Raw genomic sequence first — 14,368 nt, 5'->3', positions numbered from 1 at the left:
ATAGAATAATATGTAATAATTATCTTAAAAAATATATAAATAAAGATGTCTGATAATATGTATAACTTCTAGTATATTTAATTTTTTTAACATTTAATTAAACTAATATATAAACTACTGCCATCATAAAATTAAAAAAGTTAAATTAAAAGGGGGAGTGAAAAAGAAGACTAATAGCAGTGAATGAGTATTAAACTCATGTTATTCAAATTTGATCTACTACCCATATATGCATTCTTCCGTATATTGATGGCATCACCTGTCACCTGATTCATATAAATAGTATATATGTCACTCTGAAAGTGTTCATACACGCCTAGGATGAGTCTGATGGATCCATCCGCAAGGTTTGCAATTACTGATGGTGATGCAGCATTTGCTTACTGATGCACAACTACTCATCTCTGCTGATAAATTTTCTCCTTGTTCAGTGCATATTGTTCTGCTAGTTCACGTATATGGTAATTGGTAACACAACATATTCTTAAATTTGAAACTGCCCCATTGAATCAACCTGCGTTCTGCATTCTTAACCATTTAACTGTCTCAAACAAAAACCTTGGGATGATCGTTAGCAACTAGAAAGCCCCCACCTCGATGGAAAGACAATATTGCCCAATCCTTTGGGACACAATCTGACACGTTGGGGATGGGCCTCCCGTGGCTTGCGGCTAGGCGACATTTTTTTGTACTGAAAATCAATTTGTATTCTCCTCCACTTTAGTTTTTTTATGTTAGTGGTTTTTCATTTTTAATTTTCGTAAAAGTTTATTTTTTTAATTTTAATTTGTGTAAGTTTATGTTTTTTTTTTAATTTTGATTCATATAGGATATTTTATTTATTTTTAGTTTATGTAAATTTGTATTTTTTTTAATTTTGATTCATGTAAGGGTGAACTTGTAGGAATTATAAATGAAAAAAATAAAATTTTAAAGGGACTAAAATTGAAAAAATATAAACTTACAAAAATTAAAAATAAATAAAAAGACTTATAGGACTAAAATTGGAAAATCATCACCATAATGGAATTAAAGTTAAAAAAATAAACTTACTAAAACCAAATATTAAAAAATACTAACTTTTACAGATCCAAAATATATTTAAACCAGAAAAATGTGGCTGGAATTGAAAGTAGGGAAGGATTCAGGTAACGAAGAGAAGTAATGTATTGTGAATGACTTTAATTATATAAGAAAGGATGTTGAAAGAAAAGAAGAAAGGGGAGATCTACATAATATATATATATATATATATATATATATATATATATATATATATATATATATATATAAAATATACTATTACAAATAATTATATAATACTTATAGTCTTAAACATGTTGTTCATGTCAATGTAAGACAAAAGTAATGCAATAATTTTATAATTTTTTTATTTAGATAAAAATATTAGATAACATTAAATTTTGTTATTTTTCTGTTCTTGCACTATCTTATTTTTATTTTTTTTCTCATATCTAATCTTATCCTATTATATTTTGACTATCCTTAATATTTCTAACTACAAAAATTGAACTAATCACAGTAAAAACAAAAATTTGGTTCTTTTCCTCTTTTAAAATCACTCTCCCGTCTCTATTTATCTTAGACTTTTTTTTTTTGTTAAAACGATCGACCAAGATAATATTGTTGTAAATTTGTAATTAAATGGCTCCAATTGTATAAAAAGGCTGAAATAATTATGTGGAAAAGTCCAACCTGTTATGACCTTATCTGAGGAGCAAAATCAATAATGTGTTAGTCATATTTGTCCTAACTAAAAAAAAGAGGACTAATCACTATAAAAATAAAAATGTTTTATAAACCTATTTTTAGAAACTGTTATTTAATTTTAGTTTTTAAAAGTAGTATAAAATATAACAGGTTTTACATCTTTTTCTTTTTAGTTTTTTTTTTTTATCTTTTTTGAAAACTCATGAAAATTTCTTAAGATCTATGGGATCCACTAAGACTTTTTTCTTTTATTTTATCTTTGTCGCATGTGAGATTTGATTTTGCATTCCACCAATCGACATTAATCTATTTTGAGCTGAGATAATAATTTATGAACACTAACGGGACACATACGATTAGGATTTTGAAACACTATTTTGATATAAAAAATATGTGATTTTAAAAGATTTTGTAAGAATATTATAATTTATAAGATTTAAAAAAAAAATTATGATTAATATTTTTAGTTTGAAGTTTAAATCTTTAAATAGTTAATTGATTTATGTCCACCTATATTATTCTTTCATCCATCACCATCTTCTCGTTCTTCTTCTTAAGTTTGAAGAATAGATGCAAAATTATAATTTTTTTGGTCCAATAATACTTTTTTTAAGAAAAATCAAACAAAAGAAATTATTTTTAATGAATGAACTCACGAACAAGCCCTAGTACAGAATAGAAGCAGCAGCATATAGCTTGCTATTTGCTCCTCAAATTCACTTGTAACGTCCTAGGACTTGGAATTTGATGCCCATCATAGATTAATACGGTAAAAGAACAAAGTTGTTCACACCTGCTGGGTCTTTGTCAATAAGTGGAAATTTATGAGAATGCGTCTGTTGTGAAGTTATTAAGTGCAACGAAGAGAGAAGAGATTATATGTGAAAACTGATGGCAAAAAAAAGAAAGTTGAGTAAGATTATTTAATGGATGTAATATTTATATTTTATATTAAAAAATTATATGAAATTTATTAAAATCCATCTAAAAATGACCCATTAAAATTTGTATGATTTTAAATATCAGAATTTTTTTTAAGTTGTAAACAATTTTAATTGAATATTACTTGATTTTATTGTCATAAAAAATAATCTTAAAAATCTTAATTAAATATCATAAAATTATTTATCTTGTTTAAATATTTTGATGGAATACGACATTAACTTTTTTATAAAAAAAAAAATATATTTTAAAATCTTGATCGAATACATCTTTAAATTTTATTTTAAATATCACGTGTTTAGAGATGAAGAAGAGATATAATAATATTTAGGAACCATTTTCTAAATATGTTAAATTTTATTTTGATGACATTATTGATCCCCGATATATGTTAAAGTATATTTTTCATTAATTTTAAATTTGATTAGTTATGTCACTTTGTGCTATTAAGAGAAAATGTCAACTTAAACTTTGAACTGGTTATAAAAGCAACTTCACTATCAGAATAAATGGCTGTCAAAAAAGTATGTTCAGTACAATTTAATATAATAAAAGTATGTTGTAAATTCTTAATTTAACTACCTCTCAAAAAAAAAATCTTAATTTAACTCAGAAGTTTGTATCAAGCCCAAAGCTTTGTCTTGGTCCAACCATATAAGGCCCAAAGTCTGCATTAACTTAGCCAATAAATAAGGCCACATCATCTTCAAGCCTAGTTCACCTTATGGCCCAAACAATGGGTGAAAATGGTTCATAATTTCTCCGAATTTCAACAGTTCATGCCCGAAACCTACCAAAACTGAGTAATGAATGATGATAATGACAGAGACTGTATAGTAAACGTCACATAATATAAAACGAACTCCACACTAGCATGCCATCGTTTTATTTTCCTATCTGAAACTGATTGAGTATTGATCATGAATAACTTTCCTCCCTTACTCTCCTTTTTTCTATTAACTTAAGCAAATACAACACGCAAGGTTAGCGAGGAGATTTTTAACTTAGAGAGTAAAGCAAGGACAAACACATGAAAATCAACATTGAAGCATTTTCAACTTCAGGACTATTCCTCCGTCTGTCCCACGACAAAGACCGATCTATGACATGGAAATCAAATGAGCACAATAATGTAAGACCCACGTATTAGACTATACATTGATATGCCCCATTCGGGGCCTTTATTTTTTGCTAGACTTATTTAGCCCTTCTTTCAGAGCAATTAAGGTGAGCCTCATCATTATCCTGGTACCTACAATCCTGTTGTTTATTGCACTCCACGCTTGTAGCAAAACGCCAACAAAAGTTCTGACTTCGAGTTAGACACGCGTTACTACACTTGCCCAAAAGCTTTCAGCTTTTTCCTATATTCATTTCTACCTTTTCTTTTTATGTTCCATGGCTTAATAATTCTGTCATTGAATCATCATAGATACATACAAATGAATCAAATTTCCTGATTAAAAAGTACTACTTGATCTTTCTAGTGTCTTCATGAAACTTACACAGCAGTAGACTACCAGGGAATTAGAAGTGATGCTCCTGCAGAAACATATATCCTGATATTTTTCGGGGTAAATTCTAGATAAAATAGTTATTGAACTTCTTTTTTTTCTTTTACAGGATACAATATAAAGAAGGTAAAATGCAAACACACATGCACTATTACCCTGAGAACTAAAAAGGGAAATTTAAACACAAAAAATCAAGCACACACAATAATTTTCAATCCTGTTTGAGAAAGGAAACAATCTGGTCGATCAAAACTAGAGCATTCTCACAATTCGGTTTGAACAAATGAAAAACATGGTCCTCATCCTTCGTCTCCACCACTTCAGCAACTCCAAACCACCCATTCTTCTCAAGCAACTCTTTATAGTACAAACCCCTATCCCTCACCAAATCCTTCTCAGCAACACAAAGAAGCAATCTTTCACAAGCAAGCTTCCCCAGCTTCGGATCCTTAATCGGGTTTATGATCGGGTCATCAGATCCACTCTCACTAGGGCACGCAAACCGCCACAAATTGTGAATCTTCTTCGCTTGATCGGGCCTGTTTGTTTCACAACCAAACAGTTCCTCGCCCCAGAAGAAAGGATGCACCAAAACAACCCCTTTAAGCTTCACCCCAAGCAACCCTTTTGTTCCGACCCGAATTCCCAAATAGCTCGCGATGTTGCACCGACGCTGTCGCCAGCGAGGAACACTTTTTCAAAATCTAAGTGTTCGTTCAGACACTCTTCAACGCCATTTGCACCCACGTGAGAAGCAACCCATTTGAGTGCACACCACGAGTCTTCGTGGCCGATGTGAACCGGGTGCTCCGGTGCCCTCCGGTAGTGGACAGAGACAGCGACAACATTAGCCTTGGAAACTGTTAGAACAAAGAAGAATGTGGATGAAAGTTTGAAAAAAAGAAAGGAAAAAAAAGAAGAAAAAAATGCTTCAAGTCTCACATCGCTCAGGATAAACACTTGAATAGTGTTTCACTCCCTATATATAGAGAACTCCTTTCTTCATTTTTCTTTGCCCCAGTTGAGAAGCATTTCCTCAACTTTTCTTTCTCCCTCTCATATATCAGCCGATGCATTTCTGGCAAACTTCTCCCTCTTTCTTTCTGTCGCTCTAAAAATTTCGGTTGGCTATAAGAGTGACTTTTTAAGTCATATTTTCGGTTGGCTATAATAGTCACTTTTCAAGTCATACTTTTCGGTTGGCTGTTAGAGTGACTTTTCAAGTCATATTTTTTGGTGGCTTTAGAGTGACTTTTCAAGTCATACAAGAGGGTGTAATTCTAGAAAAGGTTCCCTCAGTGCAGTGGGAATTTTATACAGTGATCTGGGTTGTTTTATTCTGGGAACTTCGTGGTTGATAGTCTGCTTGCACATTTTTTGGCAGTGCCACGAAACGTCTTAAAGAAAGCGACATTGTCCGCGACTCAGCCAGTAATTTTTTCGGTTTGCCATAAACTATTGTTACAACAGAAACAACCTTGTTGAGGAGGTTGTGGTAGTTCGGAGAAAATAGGGTTTCGATGCAGAAGGCGCCGCCGTGGGTGTAGAAAAGGAGAGGGAGCTTCTGCGGGTAAGTGTAAGTGTTTTTGGGAATGAAAAGCCGCGCCGATATTTTGTGTTCTTCAGAGATTACGATGTCTTTCGATTCCACGTTGGTTTCGGGGTCGAGGCCCGGAGGAAGAATCGCGGTGCCGGCTAGCCTCTTTATGCGACCGCTTTTGTAGACTTTGAGGACAGGGGAGAGGTCGTAGGTTACTTCTTCGCTGTCGTCTGTGGTGGTTGAAGCCATGGTCGATGAGGGTGGTGTAGAGTTTAAGGGTTTTGCAAGTTTCTGAGAAGGAATTGGAAGATGGTTATGTGCTTTAAGGGGAAGAGATGGAAGGAAGGAATAGCTCGTCAAATTTTCTAATGGAAAGTTTGACTTTGTTGGGATGTTAAGATATTTGAGTGCCAGTGGTTGGTGTCCACTGAAGCTGCTGGAGGACCTTATCATATTGTCGTCTAAAAATTTTATCAGTACTTTTTTCACTATATATAAAGTGGAAAGAGAAATGGGCAATGAGTGAATATCTCTTAATATCAAATAGAATAATCTTACCTAAATACCTTGTCTTTTTAAACATTTTTCATTCTTTTTATCTCTTCTTTCTTATCTTATTATATCATAATTATAATTTTTTTCTTCCTCTCTAGATATTAAATAGGACCATGAGAGTTCATATATTATTTTTCTATTAGGATTATAATTATTTTGTTACATAATCATCTGGCAATTTTTTTTCTAAGTGTTTTATAGAACATATCTTAGTATCCACCAATGTGCCAAATAAATTAATCATTTAACTAGTATTATATATTTACTACTAAAAAATAGACTTTTAACATTAATTTTTATGGATGTTTAACTTTTATGGATATTTAACATCGATTTTGAATTGATATTAAAATTACCATCATTAAAAATATCATTTTTAATATTGGTTATGAAAACTAATGTTGAAACCCACTATACAAGATCAATTTTCCTTAGAACTGATGTGGTATAATAAGAAATAGACAAAAAAACACAAAAACAACATTGGTTCTAAAAAAATTGATGTTATAAATACTATACAACATTGGTTCTGGAAAAACAGATATTACAATATACAACATCAATTTTCCTCAAAACTGATATGGTATAATAAGAAATAGACAAAAAAAATGCAAAAACAACATCGGTTCTTCTGAAAAACTGACGTTGTAAGTACTATACAACATTGGTTCTATCAAAATTGATGTTGTATAGCACTTACAACATCCATTTTTTCTAGAACTGATGTTGTATTACAATATCCGTTTTGGCATAATTGATGTTGTTTTTGTATTTTTTTAATATTTTATCTATTTTGTTAATATTACTCAAATCTGTAAAATGAAAATAGAACCAATCCAGATAGTATAATATATTATATTCAAATTATTATTGGATAAATACTATCAAATAAAAAAACATCTAAAGTAATGAAACAATAATCTCAATACATAAAATCAACTATAATCTAAGCTAAATATAACTCTAACAATTGTAAAATTCCTTAAACACCCCGTGCTTCATTCCTAATTCTTTGTAAATATTTTGCTCACTAAATGTGAATTATTTTTATTCTTTTTGGTTCTAATGGTCTTTGATCAGTAAAATTCTACATCATATAATAAAACATAAGTTAATTAGTGTAAATATAACAAGTATAACAAATGAAATTAGTTATGAAATAAACAATTATCATTTTCCAATTATCCTTGAAACCTCCTAGGACTATAGTTGACATCCAATGCATGACGTAATAGTCACACTTAGTGCTTTCTCTTTGCTTATTACACTAAATTCAATAAGAAATTCAATTATCCCAAAATTAGTGTACAAAGTAATAAAATGTCATTTTGAAGAGATCAAACATTGTTTAGATGACTTACTTTAATTGGAATCCATTTAGCAGTTGCTTGGGATTTTCTTTCGTGTTTATCATTGAATCCGTTCAAAGCACTGGTTAAGAGAAACATGCATGTATGTTGTACAATTAAAATATTGATGTCAAATACTAATGATAAAATAAATATGTTACGAATTAAAACTGACCTGTTAATCATTCATTTCAAGTAGTTGTCGGACTTATTGTGCAAGGAACAAAACCAACTGACAACATTGTTCTTAGAACATATAACAAGTAATGGCCAATGTCCTCTGCATTGGAGAACATTAAACTATTATAATACATACATTATTTAAATTTATTTGTTCAGTTTTACTTACCCATTCAAGTAGGCTCCTAGGTAGACATTTCTTTGTGAATTCTGCATCCATTTCTTAATATAATTCTCAAATTCAAATTGTGATTGTCCAGATCTCTGTATGGACTGTGGCTTAAGGAATCCATGCACAGAGTCATTTCCTAGTCACAGACTTAACTCATTCATATGCCTATTTTTGTTGAAATAAAGTAAATTATGCATCAATTTAATACAATCAATTTGGTAATGAACTTGTAATTTAAATTGACTTACATAATCCACAATTGTATAACAATGATGTTCAGACATTGACCACTGTGTACTATTTCCCCAAGATCTTCATGTTTTATGTACAAGGGGACATTATCATTATACAACCCAAACAATGTTGCATCACACGACATCTGCATAGGGTTGAGGAAAAGTTGCATGATCATCAATGTCATATGGTCTAAGGGATCATCATCAGGTTCCAACTTATCAACAGGCTTCGTTAGTCCCTTTGGTACCTATTTATCCTACACAGTTAATAAACATAAGTCAATGACAGTCAACACTTTATTTGTGACATATCCTTTTTTAATAATAATAAACACAACAAAAAGGAAATACTTTTTATGAAAAAGGTTATACAAGTTGTGTAAGCCAAAAAAGATGATGTTAAAGGTCTGCCTCACTAACTAAACCTCTTCAGTGGGTATAAGGACATGAGCATCAACATCTCAAACTTCCTCAACACCCACCTTCAGCATATCATTGCCTAAAGGCATGTGGTGCACGATTGTCGATCCCTCATAAACTCTTTCAAGGGCAACCAAGCGAGGCAAATTATCATCAACATACAACCCACGTTTGTTTGATGCATCTGTGTTTGGGTCCTGCCTGAAGGGATCAACATAGCTTCCCTTTGTGTTAGGTCTTGCTAGAAAGAGCTAACTTAGGCTCAATAGGATGTACGATTCCTTGAGACTACATCTGGCTGAATGACAATATTAACTGTCTTGTCATTTTTTCTGTGATCGACTGCTCTAGCTCGTCCCTAATATTTAGTGTCAGCTCCTCCTTAATATTTTGTTTCTATCAATCCAACTCTTCTCTGCTTATCGAGGCAGATGTGTGGGAGCCTACTGAAGTCGATCCAAAGTATTGTCTAATCGTCATACCGGCTCCAGCAACACAGACACAACCAAGGTGCTCTGGTCACCCAATGATTGTAGTCAATACATCTTGACGTCCATGGAATACAAAGCTACCATGTGCGGACCGCTCTTCCAAGGATTCCTACAACCAACAAAATATGAAACTAATTATGAGCTATTCTTGTTATTATACATATAAACAATTGAAACTATAAATTAACTTACAATCATGTCATCAATTTGGCGTGCTACCTCAGATGTCATTTGACCTGATTTTTTTGTGTGAGCCAGCTTCCTCTTCGTGTGTCGTCTAATGAGAGACAGATGATCAATAACTGCTTCAGTGCTCCCAGATTAAGCTACTTGCTCCAATCGTTTCTTTTGATTTTCCTCCATTAATTTCTTTTCAAGATAGTCATAACCCCCACGAGACAACAGTGGGGGGCAATATTTTGTTTCTGGATGGATTGCACCTTCTTTCTAACATCCTATGAGAATTAGACACTATGTTAATAAAATGTGTTCCAAAATAACGCATAAATGTGAATTTCAAAAGCAATGGAAGTCAAGTAACCTCCCATGAAGGGTCTCTATACCTTTGACAAAATCGATTTCACTTTTATTTACTGATATTGTACTTGTCACGAATTGTGTCATTGTTCTTGCCTTTTTCTAAAACCCATTTGGAAGTCAAATCTGATTTAAATTGCCTTCATCGCTCTTTTATGGTTTGGAGGATTTTTTTCTTTGCCCTTTTATTGGACGCTTCTGAAATATCAAATTTTAGATACAAAAAGACATGTAATAGTTAGTGAATAATACCAACGTAAGAAATTTATTACATCCAATTGCAATAACATACAAGGTTTAATTGAAATACCTGAATGTCTTCCCAAATCAAATCCTTTTGAGCATCAGGAACCTGTTTCTAGCTAACATATCTAACGTTCACTTTGTCTCGAGCGATGATCCCCAAACAGGTCCTTAATTTTTTTTTTTTGTGGACCATTAGATTTTCTAGTGGTAAAATCGACATGTTAGTCCCACAACATAACAAAAGTTTAGTTTCTCACAAATCTCAAAATCAAACTTTTTACCCTTGTAAAGTACTATTAACTAGTTAGCTCACAGCCAAGTTTAAATATTTTCCTCTGTAGAGGATGCCGCATTTTGTTGTGGCCACTTTTCTTGTTATTTTTGGTATGGTTATTATGGGGATTGTGTCACAACCTTTTTAGTGGTTATTATTGGATATTTTCCATATTTCCAGAGGCTAAATCTAAGCTATAATAATCCAACTAGAACAGCTTCTTACTCTGCAATATGTTTCAAATGTGAACCTTTCCTTCAATAATTTGAACAGTGCCATTGCAAATGCTTTCCTTCCAGATGTACTAATAGGTAACCAGGGTGAATGTATTGACATTTTATATATCCAAACCTTCCAATTCCACCCATGTTCTTCCCGCAACAACAAAGTAATCATAGCCCAAGACAACAAAGTAATGCACGATTTGTTGGTCATAGTTCTTCCTATCCTCATTTTTCTAATGATGGCCTTCTTACTATTTCTGTGATTGAGGCACATTCGTATTGCATTTAAAAAATGCCCAGATAAAAACAGCCACTAAGAATAGAGACTTGTTCTATATATGGAACTACGATGGACACATAGCCTATGAGGACATCATTAGAGTAACTGAAGACTTTGACCTCTAATATAAAGACTTGTTCTATATAGGAGGACTTTGACGCATATACATATAAATATCTACTTTGGAGCAATTAGAAGAGAATCTAAGAACAAACCCGGTATGAGAGACGCGGTGGGGTGACGCAGAGAAGAGGTTTAGAAATATAAAAGGGTTTCGAAAGCTAGGGTAAGGCACCAGAGAAGAGGTTTAGAAGTGGATCCTAACATAGTGAAGAGGGTTTCGAAAGCTAGGGTAAGGCACCAGAGAAGAGGTTTAGAAATATAAAAGGGTCTCAAAATGAAAATCAATTTCAAGATGAGTAGAAGAAAGAGGAGCTGCACACATCACTTGATGTTAGTCACACTGAGGTTAATCAAGAAATTGAACCTGATAAGAATCATGAGCAGCAAGCTGAAACACATTCAGACCATTCATTTCCAACAGATAGAGAAAGTAGCAATTTCTTAATCATGGATGGAACTTTTGAGCTCAATGTTCAAGAGCATAGGCTACAAGAATATTTGCAATCAAATTATTCACTTCCATCAGATAATGAAAGCAGTGATGGGTGAATAATGAGGGTAAGTTTTGAGACGGATCACATTGGAAATCAAAATGAGGATATTATATCTGCTAGCTTGGATTGTGTTGATGATTAAGAGGAAGATGATGATAAGGATGAGGAAGAGGAAGAGGATAGTGTTGGATCAAGTGGCCTCAGAATAATTAAGAAGGGGGTTGAATTAATTATTAATGTGTCTTGACTAATTAAAAATTTAACCTTCTTAATGTTACTAGATTCAATTAGGCTTTTACTACTAAGTTAAGAAAGTAAAGAACAGAAATAGAAACTTAACCAAAAGTAAAAGCGACAATTAAAAGTACACAGCGGAAATTAAAGAGTGTAGGGAAGAAGAAGACAAACACAAGATTTATACTGGTTCGGCCACAAACCATGCCTGCATTCAGTTCCCAAGCAACATGCGATTCTTGAGATTTCTTACAAGCCAAAGATCCACAAGGGATGTACCCTCCCTTGCTCTCTTTGAATAACCAAGTGGATGTACCCTCCACTTGAACTGATCCACAAGAGATGTACCCTCTCTTATTCTCAGTATAACAATCCCCAAGTAGATGTACCCTCTACCTGTACCACAAAGGATGTACCCTCCAATGTGTTGGGACAAAGAATTCTCAGGTGGTTAGTCCTTTGAATCTTTGTAAAGGGGAAACAAAAGATATCTCAGGCGGTTAGTCCTTTGAATCTTTTGTAAGGGAGAAGAGAGACACAAAAGAATTCGGGCGATTAGTCCTTCGTTCTTTTGGCAAAGGGAGAAGAGAATTAAAATGATGAATAGCACAAGCTTTTGAACAAAGAACTTTTCTTGGAAGAGAAAGTGTTGATCAAAAACTTTTAGAAAGATGAACAGAAATGAATCAGAAAATTCTGTAGAAAGATATTGAAAGATTGATTGAAAGATGTTGAGAGATGATGTTGTTAAGATTGAAAGATATATGATTCAAAGATGATTGATGATTATTGAAACTCATGCCATGGTCACATATTTATAATCTCTTGATGACTCAAGTCAAAGCCTTTGACTCTTGGCAATTTCTTTAAAACTAGTCACTTAAAAAGTTGTGACTTTTGAAAGAATCTTCAAAAACAAGTCACTTGAAGAATTGTGACTTTTGGAAATGTATTTTTCGAAATCAGTCACTGGTAATCGATTACCATTAAGGTGTAATCGATTACACATCAACAGATGTGACTCTTCATTTTGAATTTTGAAAATTAAAACCTTTAGAAGCTTTGGTAATCAATTACAAGTATTGTGTAATCGATTACACAAGTTTAAAATACTTTAAAACTGTTTAAACATAAGTTGTAACTGTTGAAATTTGTAATCTTAACATTTTAAAACACTGGTAATCGATTACTACCTTCTAGTAATCGATTACCAGAGAGAAAAATTTTTTGGTAATGATTTTGTGAAAACTTCTTGTGCTACTCAATGTTTTGAAAAACTTTTTTAGTACTTATCTTGATTGAGTTTTCTCTTGATTCATGAATCTTGAGTCTTGAATCTTGATCTTGATTATTCTTGAATCTTGATTCTTGAAACTTGATTCTTGAATCTTTGGAATTTTCTTAACTCTTGATTCTTTGGCATCATCAAAATAACCTTGGAAGGCATTGCTTCCACATATAGCTTGATATAAATCAACCTTCCAAGTAGCCACTTCTCTGACTTGGTTGAAGATCCTAAGCAAAAATTGCTATCCAAGTTGCCAGATTTCGTACTAGATTCCATTTTCAAGAAGCAAGGCCTAATAGAGCTCTTAGCATAAATTAAGGAGATGAATGAGGATGAAAACTTGATTGAGATTGATATTTCCATGGAATTTATCAATAATCTAGATTTCAGATTGAAATAGGAGTTGGTATATTTTCAAGATGCGCTCTTAGTATTTTAACTCTTTTCTTCTTGATGTCGAGGAAGATTTTGTGCTCACCTATATTAACTTGGCATTTTGATTCAATGGACTTGCTAGTAGCAAGATTATGTTGTGTTCCTTATCATTTTGTATCTCAATTCCAAAGTAATTATGAGGTGTTTTAGTGAGTCTAATTTACCGTATGTTAGGCAAAGTGCTATTGTTAAATATTCTACACATAATAACATAGGAAAACTAAATTAAATAAAGGACACAATATACAATAATATAACTACCTTAAAAAAATATACAATAATATAACCAATAGGTTGAAAAATTAATAGGGTACAAATCTGGATTTTTTTAAATTATCATAAGATGAAAAGTATTCACCACTTTTACCAATTTTTTTAAAATCTAACTCACTATTTTCAGAAGGGTTTTTTTTTTAATCTCAAATTAATATTTGGGATGATCAAAAGAATCTAATGTCATGTATTGGATGCCTGAACAGGGAAAATAGGTGATATATTTAATATTTTAAACGCCGTTAGCACGACCTGGAATCCATAAAGGAGCTTTTTAAAGTGCTAGTCATGAATATGTTTATTCTTTTCATTTTCAAATCTCCCTTTCAACTTTGTTTTGATAGATAAAAATATATAAAGAATATATGGAGTTGCTATGTCAAATAATGGAATTAATAATAGCCTAAGGCTTTCCTATTGGAATTGATTAATTAAACACCAATAATGAGGAGCCAAGCAAATAGAGCAGATGTGCTAGCTAGTATAGGTATGGCTATGCAGTTTGTAGAAAATAGAACAAAGTGCATTTTTAACCTTAAGAAGACAAAATGTATATTCTATAAAGTTAATTTTTGGCCCTAACTATAATCTAAGTATGGGGGGAGCTCTTTTTCATTGTTTTTTCCTATTTGTTGTATTGGTGAGAATAGGAAATTATCTCAAAAACTTTGTTGGGTTAGAAGGAATTTCCTTAAATTATTCCAATATTTAAAAATAATGTTTAAAATTTTGATTTTCTATATATGTTTGTTTAGAAAAATCCTAAGATGCTAAATGAAAAAAATCATTGGTGATGTGCTGGAATTTGTGTGTGTGTGTGTGTGTGTGTA

At 32.3% G+C, this 14,368-nt stretch overlaps 2 pseudogenes; one reads left to right on the top strand and one right to left on the bottom strand.

Annotated features, from left to right (window-relative positions):
- Window positions 1-4,398: 4,398 nt before the first annotated feature.
- On the bottom strand, window positions 4,399-5,976 carry LOC114420689 (annotated as a pseudogene).
- Window positions 5,977-10,257: 4,281 nt separating this feature from the next.
- On the top strand, window positions 10,258-13,269 carry LOC114420688 (annotated as a pseudogene).
- The last annotated feature ends 1,099 nt before the right edge of the window (window positions 13,270-14,368 follow it).

This window comes from Glycine soja, chromosome 7 (genome assembly GCF_004193775.1).
Source record: "Glycine soja cultivar W05 chromosome 7, ASM419377v2, whole genome shotgun sequence".
Taxonomy (NCBI): Eukaryota; Viridiplantae; Streptophyta; class Magnoliopsida; order Fabales; family Fabaceae; genus Glycine; species Glycine soja.
This window is presented reverse-complemented; position numbering and strand designations above follow the sequence as displayed.